A 19,852-nucleotide genomic window follows, 5' to 3' on the forward strand; every position below is an offset into this window, starting at 1 on the left:
CACCAATCAGGATCACACAGGATCTGGCAGCCTCCACACTAAAAGACTGCAAGGCTTGAAATATGATATTCAGAAAGTCAAGAGGACTAGGTCTACAACCAAGGATTCCGCTAGCCATCAAAACTAACTATATATTTCCAGGGGAAAGTTTGGGCATTCAACAAGATAGAAGATTTCCAAGTATTTGCACAGAAAAGACCAGGACTGAATGGAAAGTTCGATATCTAATCACAAAAATCAAGATAAATATGAAAAGATAAATAAGAAACAGAGGGGAAAGAAAGAAACTTCACATTTTTTAAATTTGCCTCTTTAAGGACTTCAATATGATCTAATTATTGGTATTCCTATGGGGAGAAATGTTATGTATAATTCTCTGTAAGGAACTCTATTCACTATTATAGTATTCACTAAAATAGTAATTAGAAGAAATATTCATATGGAGAGGTTGGATTACTAAATGGTCTAAGATGATATGGGGGTGGGAAAGAGGGAGGTGAATAGAAGAGGATACCAAGAGAAACATGAATGAAAAGAAAAATAGGATATTCTATTTCACACAAAAAGGGCATGGGAAGGGGAAGGGATGAATACTATTATAAGAAGGAGAGTAAGAGAGCATTAAGAGATAATATTTAAACCTTACTCTCAGTGTAATTAACCCTGAGACGGAAGAGTAGCTTTATCCATTGGGATATAAAACTCTATCTAACCCTACTAAGAAAGTCAGAAGGGATAAACCAAGCAGAGGTTAAAAAGGGAAGGGAGAAGAAGGGGGAGAGAATTCATTAGGCCTTAAAAATAGAGGGGAATAATAAGGGAGGGGTTAAAAAGGGAAGTAAATCAAAGAAGGGGACAAGGGTTACTGACATAAAGTTGGCGCTGGATTAAAAGGAAATAGTGTAAGAAGAAGGGGTAGGACTAGGAGAGGACACAAAAATGGCGGCAAATACACAACTGATAATTATAACTCTGAATGTGAATGGGATGAACTCACCCATAAAAAGGAAACAAATAACAGAGTGGATTAGAAACCAAAATCCTACTATACGTTGTCTACAAGAAACACATATGAGGTGGATGGACATATACAGGTTTAAGGTAAAGGGCTTGAGCAAAATCCTTTAGGCCTCAAATGAGAAAAAGAAGGCAGAAGTGGCAATTATGATTTCTGACAAAGCCGAAGGAAAATTAGATATGATTAAAAAAGACAGGGAAGGTTATTACATCCTGATTAAAGGCAGTATAGACAATTAGGAAATAACATTGCTCAATATGTATGCACCAAATGGCATAGCAACCAGATTCACAAAGGAGAAACTGGCAGATATCAAGAAGGAAATAGATAGTAAAACCGTACTAGTGGGGGTTCTAAATATCCCTCTTTCAGATCTAGATAAATCAAAAACCAAAAAATAAATGAGAAGAAATAAGAGAGAAGAATGAAGTCCAAGAAAATTTAGATTTAATAGACATGTGGAGAAAATAAATAGGAACAAAAAGGAACACACCTTCTTTTCAGCTGCACATGGTACATTCACAAAGATTGACCATGTAATAGGGCATACAAACATTGCAAACAAATGCAAAAGAACAGAAATAATAAATGTAACCTCAGATTATAATGTAATAAAAATAATAATTAGTAAGGGCACCTGGACAGCCAAATTAAAAACTAATTGGAAATTAAAAAATATGATTCTCCAAAATCAGCTAGTCAAAGAAGAAATCATAGAAACAATCAACAATTTCATTGAAGATAATGGCAACAATGAGACATCCTACCAAACACTGTGGGATGCAGCTAAGGCAGTACTCAGGGGGAAATTTATATCCTTGAGTGCATATATTAACAAATTAGGGAGAGCAGAGATTAATGAATTGGGCATGCAACTTAAAAAATTAGAAAGCGAGCAAATTAAAAATCCCCAGTTGAAAACTTAATTAGATATACTAAAAATCAAGGGAGAAATTAATAAAATCAAAATTAAAAGAACTATTGAATTAAGAAATAAGATTAGAAGCTGGTATTTTGAAAATAAAAAAAGATAAAATAGACAAAGTACTGGTCAATCTAATAAAAAAAGGAAAGAAGAAAACCAAATTGACAGTATCAAAGATGAAAAGGGAGACCTCACCTCTAATGAAGGGAAAATTAAGGCAATCATTAAAAACTATTTTGCCCAATTATATGGCAATAAATATAGCAATCTAGGAGATACGGATGAATATTTACAAAAATACAAATCACCTAGATTAGCAGCAGAAGAAAGAGAATACCTGAATAATCCCATATCAGAAAAAGAAATTGAACAAGCCATCAAAGAACTCCCTAAGAAAAAATCTCCAGGCCCTGATGGATACACAAGTGAATTCTATCAGACATTCAAAGAGCAACTAATCCCAATACTATACAAATTATTTGATATGATAAGCAAAGAAGGAGTCCTACCAAATTCCTTTTATGACACAAATATGGTACTGATTCCAAAGCCAGGGAGATCAAAAACAGAGAAAGAAAACTACAGACCAATCTCCCTAATGAACATAGATGCAAAAATCTTAAATAGAATATTAGCAAAGAGACTCCAGCAAGTAATTAAGAAGGTCATCCACCATGATCAGGTGGGATTTATACCAGGAATGCAAGGATAGTTCAACATTAGGAAAACCATCCACATAATTGACCATATCAACAGTCTAAGAAACAAAAATCACATGATTATCTCAATAGATGCTGAAAAAGCCTTTGACACAATACAGCATCCATTCCTATTGAAAACATTGAAAAGTATAGGAATAGAAGGACCCTTCCTAAAAATAATAAACAATATATACCTAAAACCATCAACAAGCATTATATGCAATGTGGATAAATTAGAAGCCTTCCCAATAAGATCAGGAGTGAAACAAGGATTCCCATTATCTCCTCTATTATTTAACATTGTACTAGAAACACTAGCAGTAGCAATTAGAGAAGAAAAAGAAATTGAAGTTATCTAAATAGGCAATGAGGAGACTAAGCTATCACTCTATGCAGATAATATGATGGTCTACTTAGAAAATCCTAGAGAATCAACTAAGAAGCTTGTAGAAAAAATCAACAACTTTAGCAAAGTTGTTGGATACAAAATAAATGCACATAAATCATCAGCATTTCTATACATTTCCAACACATCACAGCAGCGAGAGGTAGAAAGAGAAACACCATTTAAAATCACCCTAGACAATATAAAATACTTAGGAATCTATCTACCAAAACAAACACAGCAACTTTACAAAAACAACTACAAAACACTTTCCAAACAATTAAAACTAGATCTAAACAATTGGAAAAATATTGATTACTCATGGGTCGGATGAGCTGACATGGTAAAAATGACCATTCTACCCAAATTAATTTACCTATTTAGTGCCATACCTATCAAACTTCCAAAAAACCTTTTTTACTGAATTAGGTAAAACTATAACAAAGTTCATCTGCAATAACAAAATATCAAGAATATCAAGGGAAATATGAAAAAAATGTGAAGGAAGGGAGCCTAGCAGTACCAGATATTAAACTGTATTATAAGGCAGTGGTCATCAAAGAGGTATGGTACTGGCTAAGAGACAGAAGGGAGGGTCAGTGGAATAGACTTGGGGTAAGTGACATCAGCAAGACAGTGTATGATAAACCCAGAGAGCCCAAATTTTGAGACAATAATCCACTATTTGAAAAAAACTGCTGGGAAATTTGGAAAACAATATGGGAGAGATTAGGTTTAGATCAACATCTCACACCCTTCACCAAGATAAATTCAGAATGGGTGAATGACTTGAATATAAAGAGGGAAACTATAAATAAGTTAAGTGAACACAGAATAGTTTACTTGTCAGATCTGTGGGAAAGGAAAGACTTTAAAACCAAGCAAGAGTTAGAGAAAATTATAAAATGTAAAATAAATTATTTTGATTATATCAAACTAAAAAGCTTTTGTACAAACAAAAACAATGTAGCCAAAATCAGAAGGGAAACAACAAATTGGGAAAAAATCTTTATAACAAAAACTCTGACAGGGCTCTAATTACTCAAATATACAAGGAGTTAAATCAATTGTATAAAAAAATCAAGCCATTCCCCAATTGAAACGATTGGGGATGTAGACTCAAAACTACCACAACAATGCAACTATCAATAATTTGGAAGTAGGTCTTGATAAATGACACATGTTAAAACCAGTGGAAATATGCTTCAGCCATGGGGTGGGGGAGGTCTGGGGGTGAAGAGGAAAGTAAAAGCATGAATTATGTAACCATGTTAACTTTTCTAAAAAATAAATTTTAATAAATGTTTTAAAAAAAGAAAGCTAAATGGGCAAGGGACATGAATAAGCAATTTTCAGATAAAGAAATAAAAATTATCAATACACACATGAGAATGTGTTCTAAATCTCTTATAACTAGAGAAATGCAATTAAAACAACTCTGAGGTCACACCTAGCAGACTGCCTAACATGACAGCAAAGAAAAGTGGTGAATGTTGGAGCGGATGTGGCAAAATTGGGACATTGATGCATTGCTAGTATACATAAGGAAAGAATTTCATCCGTGTCTAGGTGCAACTTTTTGCTGAAATTGTCCTTCTATATTACAAATGCAGCAGTTATAATTCTACATTCCTTACCTTGAATAAGACTGGTTAATCTTTAAAGACACATTTATCTCTACTATTTCGTATATTCTAACTCAACCATTAATGTGATAGCTGCCATAGTGGACCTTTTGTCTTAAGTCTCTATGTACACTGAATGACTCAAAAGGCTTTATACTTTCCAAATGAGAACACATTATTTGCCTCTTGTTTCTATAGATTCTAGGTTAAATTAATATTCATTTGTCTATAGTTTTCTAAACTGTGCTTGACCAGGAGTATCAATAAATCATTTTTACCCATCATAGGGTTAAAATAGCTATAAGTCATTTATCTAAATTTTGCCCTAAATTTGCCTGACACTCAAGTACCTACTAGCCCATGCTGGTAGATGTTGATACATTAATATGTGTTTTGAAGATAATTTGCATTAGGATCAGAGATCTGCAAGGTATTTTAGAAGCAATCTTGTCCAGTCCCTATATTTTACAAATGAGGAAACAAATACTTCAAAAAATAAGTGAATACTCAACATATAATCAGTAGTTTCAAATAAATAAATTTTGCATTATTATTTGTATTCCTCATAAAAAGTCAGGAAAATTGAAATTAAATTCATTTAAATACTATTGACTGAACTAATATTTTGTTAGTATTTTTCTAGTAACAGTTTTTAAAATATATAATTTAGATAAGTCAACATCCGCTTGGGATAGATGATTGGTTATTTCTGGAAAATAGAATTGATAATACGTATTATCTAATGATGGATAAATTGGTTAAGGATTACTAGATCCAAAAATATCATTTAAATTAACTGCAGCTATGAAAATGAGCAATAAAACTGATTGTTTTTTGGATATGACATTCACATATTTTATTATAATATGCAATAAAATACTTTCTAAGAAAAATAATTGTGGTAGGTATTGTGAGATTCATATTGCAGAGTGGAAATCTAGGTGCCGAGAGGGGATCAGGCCACAGCTCAGAATTCTATTGGGCCCCCGAGAAGTCTGACAGAGAGGTAAGTAAAAGGCAGTTGGTGCCTGGGGATTAGAGTAGGCAGGTCACTCTGCTTGCTGGATCTTGGGTCCTGTTTTGCTCTTGGGGCTTGAGGCTTGAATCTGAGCAAAGCCATTTTAGTTCCTATCTGCCACTCTGCTTTATCTTGATTTGACATTCAATCTATATCACAGTTTACCTCTGTTTAGTTATTTAGACACAGAGGAAGAATATTTATAGGCATAGAGAGCAGATTAGCTATTCAAGTTACCTTTCCCCTTTGAGGGATGGGGCTCGTTGGACATAACAGTTTGAAGGCTTCCCAGACCTTGTCAATCCTTATTTGATCTCCCTGCCTTCCCATCCTCATGTATCATTAAACCTTTAATCAATTGGGAGCAGTGCCTGGTTATATTTAGGGAAATATTCACAACTTCCTCAAGCTGAGTTCCTCTTACTTGGTAGCCCTGGTTTATATCTTAACCTTAGTGCCTGTGAACTTCAAAGACATCAAGCTTCTCCTGTTCTCTCTCCTAGTCAATCCTGTGGGGAAATAGTTTAGAGAAAGTTATCATCTTTAAGAGTTTAGTTTTTCCTAGTTTCTTGACTGAGCCCAGAAGATAACAGATCAACCTCCATATTGTAACTGATTTTCTAACTGCCTGTTGGGAGGGGGGAAGTGAAGAAACTCTCAGCAAGATCTTGCCCCTCCCTTCAGTCAAAGCCTGTTTGTGTGTGTGTGTCCCTCCATAGACCAAAAGATTAGTGAGACTTGATTGCTACAGACCCCTGGCATCTTACAGCTTCCCAAATATAACAGTATATACCTCTAATAAGCTATGTATATTCTTATGGATTTTAGGTTTCTCTAATTATTATGTGTTATTTTTGCATTGCTTATTGTAGTTTTCATTTTGGTCTGAGCTTTATATTTTCTCAGTCACTTAAATATAAAGTCAGCTTACTTTTCAAAATCCTTAGCCTATGTCTAATTTAGAAGATACTTCTTTTCTTAAGTTGTCACTGGGATCTCTTATTGCTTGACAACTATTGATTTCATCTGCTTAATGCTTTTTTCTGTTCTTATTTATGTCCTATTTCTGTTCCAAAGGGATAATAATTCCTCATTTTTCTGCATCTTAGATTGTTCTTCAAACATTTAACATTAAAATAAAAACAAAAGTAGTTAAATCCAGTACCATCATTTTAAACAGATTCATCATTTTCTTCTCATCTCAGAAAAAAATTTTAAGTAAAGGTATTATTTTTTCAAATAACAATATAATTACTTAATAATATTACCTCCTTTAATATTATAAAAATAAATTACCCCCACCATTTGTTTTCATTTTAGTATATTTTTAAAAATTTTGCACTGAATTTTCAGATTCCAATTGTATTCATTTAATATCAATTAATACTTAAAATGTAATTTAAATTTTATCACAATTTCAATTTCACATATAAATACTGTTTCTATTTATATAAAAACTTTTTTTGAATTATCTTTGAATATGTTAACACCTTCCAAATATTCTCCTCTGCTGCCTGATTATGGCACGGAGAGGACCCTAGATGATGAATGGCTGTGTGAGTAGTACTCAAACTCTCTAAGGTTCTATCATTCAAGTGTTAGGACTATATCTGATTACTGAGTTTCATAATGTAGATACAAAAAGACTTACCATAAACTTAACTGTTTGATGTTGCAAGTTTTGCTTATGGCAAATTTATGAAGTAAAGCAGAATAGAAAATAATGTGCTATCTTCTGCATTCCTCTTCTGTAGTAACAGTTGTAGAGTTGCAGAAAAGAAGGGAGAAGATGCTAAGAACAACATGTTTTTCAAAAGTTTATAAACAGTAATTACTGTGGGAACTCTAAATTTGAGACACTTATATTAAGACAGATGATTGGATGCATAATTAGTGTCCATCTTGACACCAGAAAACAAAACAGATGCAGCTAAAAAATACAAGCTTACCATGTAAATGCATGGGTAACTATCCTGGGACAAAAATACAGTATTACTCTTTCTGTCAAATTGTAAAACCTCTGATATGACTGAGTAAAATCATTATTTTCCTGGGATCTTAAAAGACAGGGCACAGGATGTTGAGATAAAAATCTATGAAAGGATGGGGCAGCTTGGTAGCTCAGTGGATTGAGAGCCAGGCCTAGAGATGGGAGGTCCTAGGTTCAAATCCGGCCTCAGACACTTCCCAGCTGTGTGACCCTGGCAAGTCACTTGGCCCCCATTGCCTACCCTTACCACTCTTCCACCTATAAATCAATAAACAGAAGTTAAGGGTTAAAAAAAAATCTATGAAAGGGGCCAAGAGGAAAGAAAAGAATCACAGATTCTCTTTCTAAATGCTAAAAGTTTCATCAGAAAAAAAAGATAGACTATGATTTCTAATGCAAGGAGTCAAATTTGACTCAGTGTTCACTTAATATGGTAAGATGACAAGATTGTAGCTTTGGCTGGATGTATTTTATTCTGAAGAAGCCTAAAAGAGAGTAAAGGAACTAATATGGTGTTCCATAGTATATTAAGAAGGAATACTAATCCAGGAACCAGAGCAAGGGAGTGGTAGGAACATGATTGTGTATATCCGGATGAATATCAAAGGTGGGAGAGATTTAAGTGTTTTTGTTCTTGAAAAATAAAGATCTACAGACCACATGGAAAGAAAAAAAAGCACTAGATGAAGATTTTGAGAAACAGCACAGCCTGAGTACAGAGGCATGATAGAACATGAAAGGGAATTTCACTTAACTAGAAACCCATTACAGTTAATAATTTCTTGACTTAACTTGTAATATTTTGATATTTTAAATGGTTCAGGAATTTTTGAGTAAACTATTCTATTGTTTTATTTGTTCATTTTATTTTGTTTTCACTAATAGCAAGGTACCAGTTTCTAGAGAGGAAGTGATGGGATATATTTTGAGAAAGTGACTCATGCATTCTAAAGTTTATGATAAAGGAGAGAGAGTATGAATGAAGTACAACATGAAACATAGGTTTTGAGAAAACAAAATTTGAAGAGTTCAAGGGAAATATAAATAAGATGCTATACCCTAAAATGCTTCAGAGGAAGTAAGCTCAGAAGGGATTAAATATGATCAAGAGTAAAATTCTAAAGACACAAAAGGGAAACAATACCAATAAGATTTGTCTGAAAAGGATTAAGGGAATGCACAAGGAACTTAATAAATAACCTAAATTTTAAAAAGAATTTATAGAAAATGGAAGATAATTTTTAAAAGGATGATTTTAAGTGATTTGGATTCATTAAAATAGTGTCATTAAGGCCAAAGCTCAGAGTGAGTTGAAATTCATGATTAAAGCTAGCGAGAACAGTTGTTATTGTTGTTGTATTTGTTGTTTGTAAAAACATATAATGGGGGGAAATTATATACTTACAAAAACTTCCTCTGCCCTAGGCAAGAACGTTTTAAAGTGAAATCCATCCAGAAGACAACTGAAGATGTATATTTTAAGAGGCTGTCATCATAATGCCATAGCTTAATGATCAGAACATAGAGCAATTAACATTGACAAAATACCACTCAATGTAGACTTTCAATATTGTAAAATGAATAAAATGGTTCTTGAAGTTGTTTTAAAATCTATATGATACTAATGAAATATAAGGCTCATCACTCTAAGGCAACTATAAAAAATAATACTTCCTCCTCCCAAAGGAAGAAAAAATTTTTAGCATTTATCATAAAGCATAGAAAATACAATAGGCCATAACTATGTAATATAAATCTTATTACCTTCAAAAGATTAGTCTATCTCTCAATACTTCTATTGATAGAAAAGGCCCATTGATTGATTTTCTTAATAATCTACATAACCTTAAATATAAAAGAATAATAGTAAGATAGTGACTTGTAGTCTATTTCCAAGTACGATCAAAAATGTTGAACAGAATTACCTCAAAGCTGACCTTTCATCTATGCCAGTGGTTCCCAAACTTTTTTGGCCTACTGCCCCCTTTCCAGAAAAAAAATATTACTTAGTGCCCTCTGGAAATTATGAAACTATTTCTTGAACTCACAATAGAATATAATCCAAAGGGGGCAGCTGGGTAGCTCAGTGGATTGAGAACCAGGCCAAAAGATGGGAGGTCCTAGGTTCAAATCTGGCCTCAGACCCTTCCCAGCTGTGTGACCCTGGGCAAGTCACTTTACCCCCATTGCCTACCCTTACCACTCTTCTGCCTTGGAGTCAATACACAGTATTGACTCCAAGACAGAAGGTAAGGGTTAAAAAAAAAAAAAGAATATAATCCAAAAAAAGTGTGGCCATCACTGCCTCCCTGGATCACTGCAGCACCCACCAGGAGGCGGTAACTCCCATTTTGGGAATCACTGATCTATGCCATAGGGAGTGTAGCAAAGACAAAGTAAAGGATTAGCAGGCTAGAATTGCTTCATTCCAGTATGTTTCTGAACACTCAAGTGAGTAAACTAGGAGTCTCAATTAAATGAACCAAAGAAAAGAATACTTTAATTACATATCAATACCACTACCACACCAGAAACAGATCTTAGAAATTATGTTAAAGGGCCTCATGATACTCTTTGCAAATGTCACACTTAGTACAGTATACCTTTTATAAAACATTTTTGCTAACCAGAATTGGAAAAAATAATAATCATCTTTAAGTCTAGATGAGATGAAATAAGGATGAAATTGAGGAATTAATTAAAATCCAACAAGCAATAAAGTGAAAATTCTCAGGTCATAATTTGTGATTTACTGCAAATTTCTAAAATCATACCTGATAATGAAATGGATGACAAAATAGCTATAATATTTCAAATGAGTCTGATATTGGATTGTAATTACAAACAGTTCTTTTTGAGTATGATGACATCAGTCTAACTAAGAGACTTAACTAAGAGATGGATTATGCTGGGTAGTTCATAAAAGATGATATCCATTTAAACATTCCTGAAGCAATTTAATTTCTTATAGTTTTTGTCAGAAAGTGCTGAAATACCGAATCATTCCCATAAAAATGTGTCACAGCCTTGGTCATAGTAGCATCCCCAAGAAGAAAGGTGAAGGTGTTAAGGAATGTTCCTACCAAGAAATGTCAAAACCATCCTAGCAGCAACTACAAAGCATCATAGTTCACACCTCTACCTTGACCTCTTGTCAAGAAGCAGAATACTTGCAGTCCAGGTGGAGTTATGTGTCTTGTGGCACCTCAGCCCTTAGTGGCCACTTGGCCCCAAAGTAAGCAGTGGCTGTGGTCTAGAGTGGTCCTTCTCATCTTGGGATCCAGCTTTGTCCCTACCCAAGGCTTGTATCTTGACCAGGTGCTTATCTGGAGGAGGGGAAGAAGATGGAGCATGATGTGTTGATGATAGTATAGGTGGAGTACACCAGGACTGTGAGGCATGTGAGGGCTGATTCCTCCTCAAGGCTCCCTTCAGTGATGAACTTTACACCTACTACTTATACTATGATAACAATGAGGATCATCATCCGGGTCATTTTAAAGTAAAAGAATTACAGTGTACAAAGTGAGGAAAAATCCAGAATAGTTCAGACTTCTGAGGAATGTGGCACGGTTTGGAAAATATTATTGCAATATATGTCACCTATTTGACACATAGAAGAAGCAATACCATTGTGAAATATATAGAATTTGTAGAATTGGAATGGAAGATTTTTTTCACTGTTCCTGAAATGTAACCTATGCCAATCCTGGAGTCTCCCACAAGTGCATTGAAAATGTCTCTGGACAAAATTGTTCCATAAGTTTGGAGGACATGTAGTTGCTCATATCTTGCTATGTGGACATCTTCTATACAGAACATGTTACAAAGAAATGTTAAAAGAACTCTGTCCTTGACTCCCCATTAACAACAGTTGGATACTGAAATAGCACAAACTCCAATGCCAATAGTCAATCAGAACCTTGCTCTGGAAATGTTCACAATGATTAAGATTCCCACTATATACTTCAGTTCCACATATTTAGAAATGTAATGTTAGAGCTCTGTCCTACAGTACTCCCCAAGATGGGGCATGTGGTGATCCTCTAGAACAGGGGTCGACAACGTATGGCTCTTTATGCAGGAGCCATAAAGTCAATTTTTTTTTCAGGCTGTGTTACAGGAGCATGCACTGTTACAGGAGTGTGCATTGTGAGCACTGTATGGCTCTCACGAAATTACATTTTAAAAAATGTGGCATTTATGGCTCTCATGGCCAAAAAGGTTGCCGACCCCTGCTCTAGAACAATGGTGACAAGGCACTCTGGACTGCATAGGACTGCATGAGAAGACTCAATATTTTGTTTCTGAAATGTGACATACCATAATATCCTTTTGCCAAGATGTCACAAATATTAGTGAAATGTTTGTGGTTGTGGCACAACATCAACTCCCACTACAAGGATCAGGCTCTTAATAGAATTGTTTTTTGTTGTGCAAAAACTGGAGCTCTACTATTGAGTAAAAAATCCTTCAATGTTATTTAAGACTCAAATGACATTCTACTTTGAAATTAATGTTAATTAGAATGTATGTCTGGCTTACATTCTAAGAAAATCCTTCTTGGCCTTCTCTTTACTTCAATAACTCCCCACTTTAGAAGGAAGATGGAAGCCCTGAAAAGGCTTTGTTTTTGTCTTCTTATTTCCAGGACTAAACTCAGGTACAAAAATGTCTGCAATGTAGTGGAAGAAGAGAATCCCCAGAACTATGCGTTATAGGAAATCAAACAGAAAATTGACAACTACAAAAGGAGAAAAACTGCCTGGGTATGAAGCTGAGCAAAAATGGAACCTATACAGATTTCATTAAAATGTATGGAAACTTTGGAGGCTGGGAATAATAACAGTAAATATCCAGGCTTGGTCTATCAATGATGCCATCAAAGAGGTGACCATGGCAGCCACCCCAGACAAGAAGATACCCTTCTACTTGCCATTCTATGCTATCAAGCAGCTCCATATTAGCAGAACCACCATTATCAGAAAAGTTATCCAGCCACTACTCAAGAAGTTCATTGCAGTGAGCAATCCCTAGAACTTTGCTCTACTTAAGGGGACACACTAGTATGGGTAAGTGCTATTTCAGGAGCTATCACTGACTATTCCCTCTGTCTTCACCTACTGACTAATCCTAATACAAAAATCCTCAGTTTTTTTTGCTGAAGGAGACTGGAGAACTGAAATAGGATGCCTTCTCCATCCTGAAACTCCTTAACTTCCTAACTAGCTTGGAAAAGGGAGAAAAGGACAAAATCCAGTAAGTGCAAAGAAAGTAAGACAAGTTCAATCAAAGACTCCAAGAGACTTTGAGAAACGCCCAGAGAAAATTTGGCTCATCCTGCCTTTACTTCCTTCCTTCCTCATCCCAGAACAGCACCAAAGGAGAATGAATATGTATCTTATTTTGCAAAAGACAATTTTCTCAGGACACATGTGGTTGGAGTCTTGTGCTCACCCTCAAGTTCTTGTGAATGGAGTAGTAACTTCTTCATGTGTTTTGTCTTGGTATTTTTCCTCTCTCTTTTTCTTGTATCACACCTTGACTTCCAGAGACACTGCTGTGGAAGCAGTACCAGTGTTCTAAGAGAATCTTTCTCTTGTTTCTATCAAATTCCTGACCTTTCAGTAACCCAATAGCTTTCTTGACATATCCCTAATCCAGGACCAATCATTTAGGCTGGTAAAGGCAGACATGGAAAAAACAAGGGAAAGCATTTTAAGAGAGGCCTATTTCTTCCTGGATCTTTGTTCTTTTTGTTCCCTCTTCCTACCCTTTTCCTATTGAATAGCATTATTTATTAAGTCATACAAAATTTTAAAAAAATAATGTATAATTCAATTGAGCTTCCTCTTAAGCAAAGCTATTCTTCCAAATGCTAAAAAATAGAGCTTAATAGAACTGTTCTTAATATTAAAACTATGAATTTTAATATTTGTATTATGACTAGAATTTATCTTACAAATATCTAATGAATTTTAGAATTTTATGAAGACCTTCTTGAATGCTATAAATATACAATATCTTAAAATGTATTTTAATGTGATATCTGTTATATTTGGGGAAGCTGTAAGATGCCAGTGGTCTGTAGCAATCAGGTCTCACCTACTAATAGGCTTGACTGAAGGGAGGGGTAGGATCTTGCTGAATCCTCCTTCACTTTCCCCCTCCCACTAGGCAGTTGTAAATTAGTTACTGAAAGATAATGGTGGACAGACTTGTTAAACACAGGGCCAGGTCAGAGGTCAGTAACTTAGGAAAGGATGAACTCATAACTATGATAATTTTCTCTAAACTATTTCCCCACAGGATTGAATAGGAGAAAATAGGAGGAGATTGATGTCTTTAAAGCGCTATGGCACAGAGGAAGGGTCTTACTTTGGAATACAAGACTGGAGGAAATCAGCTTGAGGAAGTTGTGAGTATTTCCCTAAATATGACCAGGCACTGCTCCCAAATGATTAAAGGTTTAATGATATGTGGGGAAGGGAAGGAAGGGTGATCAAACAAGGATAGATAAGGTCTGGGAAGCCCTAAACTGTTATGTCCAAGCAGCCCCTCCCCCCAAAGGGGAAAGGTAACTTGATTTGCTAGTTTGCTCTCTAAACCTATAGATAATCTTCTTCTATATCTAAATAACTAAATAAAGATAACTGTGATGTTGATTGAAGATCAAATCTAGGTAAAGCAGGTTGGCAGCTAGGAAGTAAATTGGCTTTGTTCACATTCAAGCCTCAAGCCCTTCAAGAGCAACCAGGAACAGGATCCAGCAAACAGAGTGACCTGCTTACTTCCAACCCAGGGCTCAACTGCCCTTAACTATCTTAAGCTGCCCCCTCTCCCAGAGTTCATGGGGGGCCCTCTGGAATTCTGAGCTGTGACTTGACCCCATCTCTTGCAGTTGGAATTCTACTCTGCAATTTCATTATCACATATCCAATAAAAAATTCTTGGCTTCGTCTGTCAAAAACAAAAAAAGAAACACCATGATTGAGAACAATGAAGCAATTTGAAATAGCTATTGAAGTAAATCATTGGGAAATTATGTATTTATCTAGTTTTCAGGCAAAGTAGAAAATACGAACTCCATGAAGCTCAATTAAAGGCAATAAAACCAGAACATGGAGAAAGGAATCCAGACATCAAAAGCAAATAAAAATTCTTATTATCTTAATCAGAAATTGAAAGCAGAATTCAAAAGTTGAACACTGAAGAAGAAATGAAAGCCATGTGGAAAAATAAACAAGTTGTCATTAATAAACATTATAGAACAGAAATTCTTAGAATTTTATATTTATATTTTTGTAATAATTATATTTTAAATAATTAAAGGAAACTCTAAATTTAATTTAGAGTTAATATGTTATTGTTTTACTTATCCAACTCTTTAGACCAAGTGAAACCTATTCACCACCCATTAGGATGCTTGTGGACTCCAGGAAAATAATACTGTTATGGAGACAAGATTTTTTTTTAAATCAGAGATAAAAAACTTTGATAAAAGGAAAATGTATGTAAAATAATTTCTGTTCCTCTGTGGTATTCAAAGGAAATCCAAAACAATTCAAATATAATTTAGAAAAAATAAAAATTATACATAATGGTAACATAAGGAAATGTAGAAAGTTACAACAAGGGAATAACTGAAACTCATTTTTTATTTGCAGAACTGGAAATCAACAAGACCAGAAGAGATGCATAATTATTGGTTCAAATGCTTCACAATAGCACCTGAACTAATAACATCTTATTAGCTTCCTTTCAAATGGAACCCTAATACCACTTTTCTTAAAAGAAGTAATCATATATCTATTTCTAAGAAATGAGAGCACCCCATATTTGCTCATAATGAGATTTCGTACTTTATACAAAGCATCCACAGCTTGTATCATTAAAAGTCTTTGAAAATTTAGGTGTATATTGTGTCTTAAGCTATAAGATGACAATAGTATTAAATCAACATGAAGAATGACATATTTAACAATTAAAATGCTGTTTCAGAAATCTGTGTCACCACTGAATTTTTTATATTGCATACTTAAAGTGAAAACAACATTTTCTCATATGTTTAAAATTGTTTCAAATTGAATTTTTAAAGAATTTTCAACTTTTTATTATATCTTTCAAAATTACACATAAACTCTTCAATTTGTGTTCACTCTTTCTCTTCCCCTCCTTAAATAGTTGGCAATATATGTTAAAAATATGCTAACATATAATACCTATTTCCATGTTTGTCATGTGAAAAAAGATATATCATTTGTACTTTATAAGAACTCACAAAGTAAATAAAGTTAAAAAAGATGTACTTCAATCTGCATTCATATTCCATTGGTTCCTTCTATGTCACTGGATATCCTTTTCTGTCATGGGTCTCTTGGAATTATATTGAATCCTTGCATTGCTAATAAAAGACAAGTCATTCATAGTTGATCATCATACATTTTACTATTACTGTGTACAATGTTTTCTTCATTCTGCTCACTATCCTTTTCATCCTTTCATATATGTTTTTTCAGATTTTTGTTGGTGTTGATTTGTTTTGTTGTGATCATCCTGTTTGTCATTTCTTATGGAACAATAGTATGTCATTACAATTATAAACCATAACTTGTTCAGTAATTCTCCAGTTGATGGATATCCTTTCAATTTCCAGTTCTTTGCCACTACAGGAAGAACTGCTGACATATTTTGTACAAGTGGTTCCTTTTTCTGATCTCTTTCATATCTTTGGGATAAAAACCCAGTAGTTTTGTTGCTGTGTCAAGGGGAACACATAGTTTTATGGTCATCTGGTCATCATTCAAAATTAATCTCCAGAAGGGCAATGTCAGTTCACAACTCCACCAACAGTGTATCAGTGTCCCAATTTTCCCACATCCCTTCCAACATTTATCACTTTCCTTTTTTTTTTTTTTGTAATACCGACCAATTTGATAGATGTGAGTTGATACTTCAGTGTAAATTTAATTTGTATCTCTCTTATTAATAGTAATTTGGAGCATTTTTATGATATGAATGAAGACAGCTTTAATTTTTTCAACTGAGTACTGTCTTTTTATATCCTTTGACAATTTTTCAATTGGAAAATGACTTTTATTTTTATAAAATTTGACTCAGGCCTCTATATATTTGAAAAATGATGCCTTTTTCAGAGATGTATTATATATTTTTTCCAGGTGGTGGTTTCCTTTTTTATTTTGCATTGCTTTTCCCTGTGCAAAAACTTTTAAAATTAATGTAATCAAAGTTACCTATTTTATATCTTGTAATATTCTCTGTCTCATTTGATCATAAATCCTTCCCTTATCCATAGGTTTAATAGATAAATTATTTTTTGTTCCCCTAATTTGATTATGGTATCTCCCTTTATTTATAAGTTGTTTATAATGTATTTTACTACATATTATGTGAGATATTAGTTTGGGTTTAGTTCTATATCTAGTTATGAGTCATACTGTTTTCTAGTTTTCCTTGCGAGTTTTGTCAAATAATGAGGTTTTCCAAAATCTTACATCTTTGGATTCTGAAAATACTAGGTTATTGAACCCATTTGTTAAAAATATAAAAAACATGATACATGATTAAGGTGACACAACTTATTGACATAAGTGAAGATGGAATTGTGTAGACTCACTTTTAATTAAAAAATTTCAGAATTTGTACATGGTATTGAAGTCTGAGTATCATTATTTTTTGATGAATTCTATGATGTACTTCTAAATATTTTTAATAGTAATAAACATTATTTATACATATGTGTATAATTTTCAGCTCTTAACAACCATTATTTTATTAAAAATAAATTGAATATAGATCCAGACACTCAAAATGTTTTATCACAAAATCTTAAATATTTTCAAAAATAGTGAAGCGCATTCAATAAGTTTGATATAACAGCATAAGTTATAAGTAATATATAGTTTATCTAGCATTTACATAGTAACTTTATGGTTTAAATAGAAAATACATATTTCTCATTTGATTATAATAACAGTTCTCTAACACCATTTATATACATTAAGAAACTGATCAAGAAAGAGGTGAAATTACTTGCCAGGGGTCACCCTGCTTAATAAATATTTAAGTTGGAAACTGAACTTAAGTCTTCATGACTCCACATATAGTGTTCTTACCCCATTCCATGAAGTGGTTTCTAATTAACAAACCATGGTATGATGTGATAACAAAGATACAGATAAGTTATTTACAATATAAATTATTTGACAAAAAATCTTAGATCATTGGAATATAAAAACGTTTAATACTAAACTCTAAAGGTATATAAAATGTATTTATCAGGTTTTAATATTTAAAATGTAGACATATACACATCATTAATTTTCTCCTTTTCAAATATATATTTCATCATAATGACCTTTCATGACCATATTATATCTCCTTTTCCTAATAAGGGAAAACTTAAAGATGAATGAAAATGTGATTTTGTTCAAACATTCATTAATATAAAGCTTTGTATGAATGACAATATGAAATAAGTCATGGTTACCCAAATGCATATTTGAGAGACAATTTAAATAAGTGTTAAACATTCATAGTTCATTATATCATATTTTCATGGAAACTTAAATTAACAAGCCTGTTCACCACCACAAAGTCAGACAGTCATTCAATAAGAATCTATTAATTGCCTGCAAAGTACCAAGCACTCTATTGGGAAATGGAGATATGAAAAAAAAAAAACAACAAAAAGGTAATCTTTGCTCTCAAAATGAAAATGAAAATTTCAAAAAATGAAATATTAGGCTTAAATCAGAAGGACTGATCATGTTGATCTTTCACTTATAAACTATATATTTTCCCATTAATGAGAGCACCAAATTCAAACTTTTTAGTCCAATATTGAAGGACCTAAATGACATAACAATCTACTTTACAAGCCTTATCTTCTGCAGCCTTTATAAAATGTTAATTAGTTGATCTTGCCACACCTGTATCTAACTTGTCCACTTTTGCTGTATTATAATTTCTTTACAGAAGCCAAAAGTATTTTCATCCTCACCTGCCAATATTCTATTCATCATTCAAATGTCGGTTAATCTGTCATTTCCTTCAAGAAATTTTTACCAGTCTCCAGAATATCATAGTTACATGTGTTAATTTTTTTCCTTCCCTGGTAAAATATGAAGGTCTTTTTTTTGGAGTAAGGAATTATGTCTTATTCATCTTTGTTCTGGTCAGCATGTAGGCATGCTTTATCTTATGCAATTGATGTCCACATTTAAATAGTCACTAATTGGTTGAATGAATTAAACTTAATTATTAAATATATACTTAAACTTCTTGAAAATTATACTTCCATAGATTTCAAATAGTTAAAACAATTCACCATTAATTCCTCTTTGGTATAATTTTAAAACTTAATGGGGCAGCTGGGTAGCTCAGTGGAGTGAGAGTCAGGCCTAGAGACAGGAGGTCCTAGGTTCAAACCCGGCCTCAGCCACTTCCCAGCTGTGTGGCCCTGGGCAAGTCACTTGACCCCCATTGCCCACCCTTACCAATCTTCCACCTATGAGACAATACACCGAAGTACAAGAGTTTTAAAAAAATTAAGTACAAAATTCCAAAGATGATTGTGTACTTACATTTTTTGATTCATTTTCTTTCCTATAAAACATTGTTTGTTTCTTACCCTAGAGAGATATTGTTCCCCAATCAAAATTTAGCACTTTCATGGGAATAAGTACAGAATTGTAAATGTTACACTACATTAAAGACAAGATAAGCAATTCTAGATAAGGAATCCAATTTAATAGTAACATGACAAGAAATAAATTGGTTCCACTGACATGAGTAAAGGGTATAAAACATATGCTCTCCCCTCTTTTAATGGAAAATACATAGCATGCAATGAACCCTACAAAACTATATTAGCCATTGCTTTGGATATTCATCAAAGATATGGCTATGATATATGTGAAGGTTACCTCTCCTTTTTCCTAATATTAGTATAGCAGATTCTGCAACTCAAATTGGATCTTTACAGTTGAGCCTCTGCAAATCACTCAAAATGATATTGTGACAACATAAAGGCTTTATCTACTTTTTATACTCACTTAATAAAAAATTGGGGTAGCTGCCAAGGCCAAGATTTTGCTACTTGCAAGGAGATAAAGTTTTAATAAAATTGTATTTCATGTCATTCTGAGTTTAGCACATAATATACTAC

General features: G+C 33.5%; 2 pseudogenes; both read left to right on the forward strand.

Moving 5' to 3' along the window:
- Positions 1–11,080: 11,080 nt before the first annotated feature.
- On the forward strand, positions 11,081–11,656 carry LOC123241826 (annotated as a pseudogene).
- Positions 11,657–12,269: 613 nt separating this feature from the next.
- Positions 12,270–13,054, forward strand: LOC123241827 (annotated as a pseudogene).
- The last annotated feature ends 6,798 nt before the right edge of the window (positions 13,055–19,852 follow it).

The sequence above is a fragment of the Gracilinanus agilis genome, chromosome 3 (genome assembly GCF_016433145.1).
Source record: "Gracilinanus agilis isolate LMUSP501 chromosome 3, AgileGrace, whole genome shotgun sequence".
Classification (NCBI taxonomy): domain Eukaryota; kingdom Metazoa; phylum Chordata; class Mammalia; order Didelphimorphia; family Didelphidae; genus Gracilinanus; species Gracilinanus agilis.